We start from the raw sequence: 5,638 nt of genomic DNA on the forward strand, positions 1-5,638 counted from the left end.
GGTGGCTCACGCCTGTAATCCCAACACTTTGGGAGGCCAAGGCAGGCAGATTACTTGAGGTCAGGAGTTCAAGACCAGCCTAGCCAACATGGTGAAACCCTGTCTCTACTAAAAATACAAAAATTAGCCGGGCACGGTGGTGGGTGCCTGTAATCCCAGCTACTCAGGAGGTTGAGGTAGAGGAATCGCTTGAACCCAGGAAGCAGAGGTTGCAGTGAGCCGAGGCATGCCACTGCACTCCAGCCTGGGTGACAGAGCAAGACTTAGTCTCAAAAAAAAAAAAAAAAAAAAGAGAGAAGGTGGTAAGAGGTATTCATCCCCATTCCCTTTATTATGCATACGAGTAAAATTTTGAGGAGGGAAATGTCTGAGAGAGAAAAGGGGGATCCAGAAGGAGATGGGGAAGAGAATGAAATAGAAAAGGTCATTGGATAGGTGTTGGGGGGGGGGCATTTGATTGGGGAACATTTGCAAAGTGTGAAACAGGTAGAAATTGAAAGAAATATAAGTTATGAATTGAATCCACTTTAATGTTAATCAATAGTCAAGTAAAGATTGGAATTACTTTTAATGACCTTCAGTTGTGTTTCTGAGGCATGTTTCTTGAAATATACCACCATGCAAAGATGGGACCATGTAGGACTCAGTATACATAAGTTACACAGGTTTACATTGCATGAAATTTATAATGTTTAACATATTTGAAAGTGATTTTAAAATATTTTTGCTCATTGTTTTTTTTCAGTATTTTGCTCTGACATATACTAAGTACCAACTCCTGCAAAGAAAATTAAATAGACGGCAGTTTAGGTATGAATTGAATAAGGATCGTGATCAGAGTCTCAGCAGATAGAATGTAGTTTAGAAATTAATTTAGCTAAGTTTGGACTTCTCACATTCGTCATTTCATAATTCATATTTTTTAATTTGTACAGTTCATTGCACAAGCCCATCTTCTTCTTCTGAAAGAAGAGGTTTGGTTCTTAAGGAGCCCTGTGGTTTAATAAGGAAAAGTGTGTGAAGTAAAGTATAAACAACATGTGATTCTGAAGGCAGGTTTTTGTGACTGGGTTTGCCTCCTTTCCAGACTCAGTGGAATGATGAAGTAGAAGCAAAACTGGATGACCACTTGGGCAGGGAGCACTGGATGACCTCCTTGTTCAAAAATATTGGGGACAACAAATTCTGCCTTTCAAATGCAGATGTACTCAGAGTGTGAACTCCATCACACCTCGGTGTGAACACAGTGGTGCCTCAGTTATCGAAGACAGTGGGCAATGGAGCACTAACAAACAATAGTAGGGGAAGTCCTAAAGACCTAGAATCAGGGAACCTGGGTTCTGACCACATCTCTGCTACCATCTATGTGGCTCTAAGAAAGTCACATTACTTCAATAAATGGTATTGAGAAAACTGACTGTCTGTATGCAAAAGAATAAAGTTCAACCCTTACCTTACTATATACAAAAAGAAACTCAAAATAGACCAAAGATCTAAACATAAGAGCTAAAACTATAAAACTCTTAGAGAAAAGCATGGAAAAATCTTCATGATATTAAATTTCACAATTATTCCTCATATATAACACCAAAAGCACAGGCAATAAAATAAAGATAAATTGCTCTACATCAAAATTAAAAGCTTCCGTGCATCAAAATACACAATCAACAGAGTGAACAGGCATCTCACTAAATGAGAGAAAATATTTTCAAACTATAAATCTCATGAAGGGTCAATATAAGAACTATATAAAGAACTTCTACAACAACAAAAAATCAAAAACAGGCAAAGGATTTAAATAGACATTTTTCCAAAGAAGATATACAAATGCCAATAAGCACATGAAAAGATGCTTCACATCACTAATGATTAGAGAAATGAAAATCAAAATCAAAGTGAGATAGCGCCTCACATCTATTAGGATAGCTGCTTATTAAAAAAAAGCACAAATATGCACGGAAAATAACAAGTGCTGGCAAGGGTTTAGAGAAATTGGAGCTTGTATGCACACTTGGTAAGAAACTTTGTATACCGTTGTTTGGTAAATGGTGCAGCCACTGCGGAAAACAGTGTGGTGGATCCTCAGAAAACTACAATTAGAATTATCATATGATCCATTATCTATATGATATGCTTATAGGCATATAAAAAAATTGGAAGAAGGGACTTGAGATATTTTTAGATTCATATTTATAGCAGCATTATTCTCAATAACAAACGGGTAGAAGTATCCAAGTTTTCATCAACAGAGGAAGGGATAAACAAAATGTAGTATATACATACGGTATATATATACACGTACATATATATATACATATGGTGGGAAATTACTGAGCTTTGGAAAGAAAGAAAATTCTCACAGAGGCTACAACATGGAAGAACATTGAAGACATTAAGCAAAGTGAAATGTCAGTCACAAAAGGGCAAATACTATACGATTCCACCTATATAAGGTACCTAGTGTAGTTGAATTCATAGAGACAGAAAGAGGAATGGTGGTAGCCAGGGGCTAATGGGAGGGAGAAAGAGGTTATTGCTTAATGGGTACAGAGTTTCAGTTTTGCAAAATTGAAAGAACTCTGGAAATAGATGATGGTGGTCGTACAACAATGTAAGTGTGTTAATGCCACCGAACTGTGTACCTGAGAATAATTAGTGTAGTAAATTTTATGTCATATGTAGTTTACCATTAATTTTTTTTTGAGACAGAGTCTTGCTCTGTCTCCCAGGCTGGAGTGCAATGGTGCAATCTCAGCTCACTGCAACCTCCGCCCCCCGGGTTCAAGCCATTCTCCTGCCTCAGCCTCCCAAGTAGCTGGGATTACAGGTGCCTGCCACCACGCCCAGCTAATTTTTGTATTTTAAGTAGAGACAGGGTTTCACCATGTTGGCCAGGCTGGTCTAGAACTCCTGACCTCTGGTGATCCACCCGCCTCAGCCTCCCAAAGTGCCGGGATTACAGGCATGAGCCATCACACCGGGCCAATTAAAAATTTTTAAGATAATGAATAGAAAATGCATTCACGTGTAGGATACACAAAAACTGTTTCAAAAGTAATAAACTTTATATTTGTTATTATTTTACTATGTTTTCATGAATGGAGGACCAAGATGTTCCTATTATGTTGAGTTCCTCTCTAGGCAAAAACATGTCATGGGATAAAATCATCAGAATTTTTAGAAATGCCTGACAAATTATTCAGTCCCACTACCCTGGGAAAGTCACAATCCCTTGCCAACTCTTTGAGGGCCATGTCTAAAATCCAAGGTTTGGATGTTTCAATTAAATCTGTCAGTCCTTTCACCCCTCATAGTCCTCCAATCTACTTCAATAGTTTGTAAATTATATTCTGCAATTCTAGGTTCTTCAGGCAAAGGGGCATGCTGAGTGTTTGAGCTCTGGATGCTTCCGTACACACACACACACACACACACACACACACACACACACACACACCTTCCTTCAAGCAGAGATGCTACACTTATTTTTGTTTTATATACTTGATTGTGTTCAATATTTACTTTTAAAATCCTTCAATAGAAAAATTGAAAGCTATATTTCTTTTTTATAAAACCAAGTAAGTGAATTTTTCAGGTAAATAATGGTTACCCCCTTTTTTTTTTTTTGAGACAGAGTCTCGCTCTGTCACCCAGGCTGGAGTGCAGTGGCGCAATCTCGGCTCACTGCAAGCTCCGCCTCCCGGGTTCACGCCATTCTCCTGCCTCAGCCTCTCCGAGTAGCTGGGACTACAGACACCCGCCACCACGCCTGGCTAATTTTTTGTATTTTTTAGTAGCGACGGGGTTTCACCGTGGTCTCGATATCCTGACCTCATGATCCGCCCGCCTCGGCCTCCCAAAGTGCTGGGATTACAAGCGTGAGCCACCGCGCCCAGCCTGTTTACCCCTTTTAAGTCACAAAACTTATTTTAAATTCTCACTGTGTTTGATACAAATACTACACAAGCTGACTCTTGTCTGATTTTTTCTAAAATAGGATTTCTTGAACATAGTGTAATTGGTAAGGCTTGGCTTTGCCGGAGATTGGCATGTGGTGGACTCTACACTACATGTATAAGTTTCTGTTTGCTATTCAAGAAAAATACAATACTTTGAGACCAAAATGAAACTAATAACTAAGAAGTAACTTGGTCCCACCTATCAAATAGTTTTTGGGTTTTCCTATGTCAGTGCACCTGAATCTTCATTTGCCACCCAGTATCAATTCAGGTTCCACACCTCCAGCTCCACACAGGTTGTTACCTCTATTTAGGACACCTGCTCTTCCTTTCCTACACCGAGTCTTCACCTGGCTGAATTCTTGTCATTGCTAAAAACTCAGCCCAGCTGTTGCCACCTAAAAAGCCACCAAAGGTGGGTAAAATGCTTCTCCTCTCATCTCCCAAACACTCTGTCCATGTGTATACCATGTGTATGCATGTACCCCATAGCACTCCCCAACTCTTAGTATCATCGTCTATTTGTTAGTCTTTTTCTCATGTAGGTATATGCCCCTCAAGCTAAAGTCTACATTCTATTTATCTCTGTAACCACAATGCAGGTGACAGGGCTGGAGTACTTAATATGTACTATTTAACTGAATTAAAATAATTTTATGTCAACTTAAATGTTCACAGATGATCAACACTTTTTTAATTGCCAACTTCTCTTGACTTCACAGGTAGTTTTCTGCTATACTTCATCTCTTAGTTATATCAGATAATTTGAATGTCAACTACTGTTAACAAGATTATTTAATGACACAGAAAAAATACAATTGGAAATAAAGAAAAAATCTAAATACAAAGCTGTACAAACCATCAAAATTTTACGAAAGTAACCACATATATTGTATTAATATGTGTATGTAGAAAATATTTGCATACACAGTATACAATACATATACATATATTATTATCTATGCAAATAATTCCTACATACATATAAAGAACTATAGTATGTGGCTGCTTTCATATATATATGCACATGGAAATGCATTGAAATAGTTAATAGCATCTAAATCTTTTAGGGATGTCTACAGGCATTTTTTTAAAATATCTTTTAAAAATTCCAGTCTGACATATAAGATGTTTGGAAGTTGCCACTCCATCCTAACAATAAGAAAAAACCTGAACAAACTGAAAAATCAACACCTCTTTTTAGATGAATCAGAGAAGTGAGGTCACAGAGCAAACCATTGACCCCAAAATTGGAGAGATGAACAGGCAGATATGGAGAATCATCACATACTGGAGCAGAAAACCCCATGGGAGCCAGTACTGGGGTAGAAAAACCTGACTTGGCCGGGCACAGCGGCTCACGCCTATAATCCCAGCACTTTGGGAGGCCGAGGTGAGAGGATCACTTGAGGTCAGGAGTTCAAGACCAGCCTGACCAACATGGTGAAACCCATCTCTACTAAAAATATAAAAATTAGCCAGGCATGGTGGTGCGCACCTGTAGTCCCAGCTAGTTGGGAGGCTGAGGCAGGAGAATTGCTTGAGCCCAGGAGGTGGAGGTTGCCAAGATTGCACCACTGCACTCCAGCTTGGGCAACAGAGTGAAACCCTGTCAAGATAGAAAGAAAGAAAGAGAGAAAGCGAGAAAGAGAGGGAGGGAGGGAGGGAGGGAGGAAGGA

Source organism: Hylobates moloch, unplaced genomic scaffold, assembly GCF_009828535.3.
Source record: "Hylobates moloch isolate HMO894 unplaced genomic scaffold, HMol_V3 SCAFFOLD_33, whole genome shotgun sequence".
NCBI classification, from domain to species: domain Eukaryota; kingdom Metazoa; phylum Chordata; class Mammalia; order Primates; family Hylobatidae; genus Hylobates; species Hylobates moloch.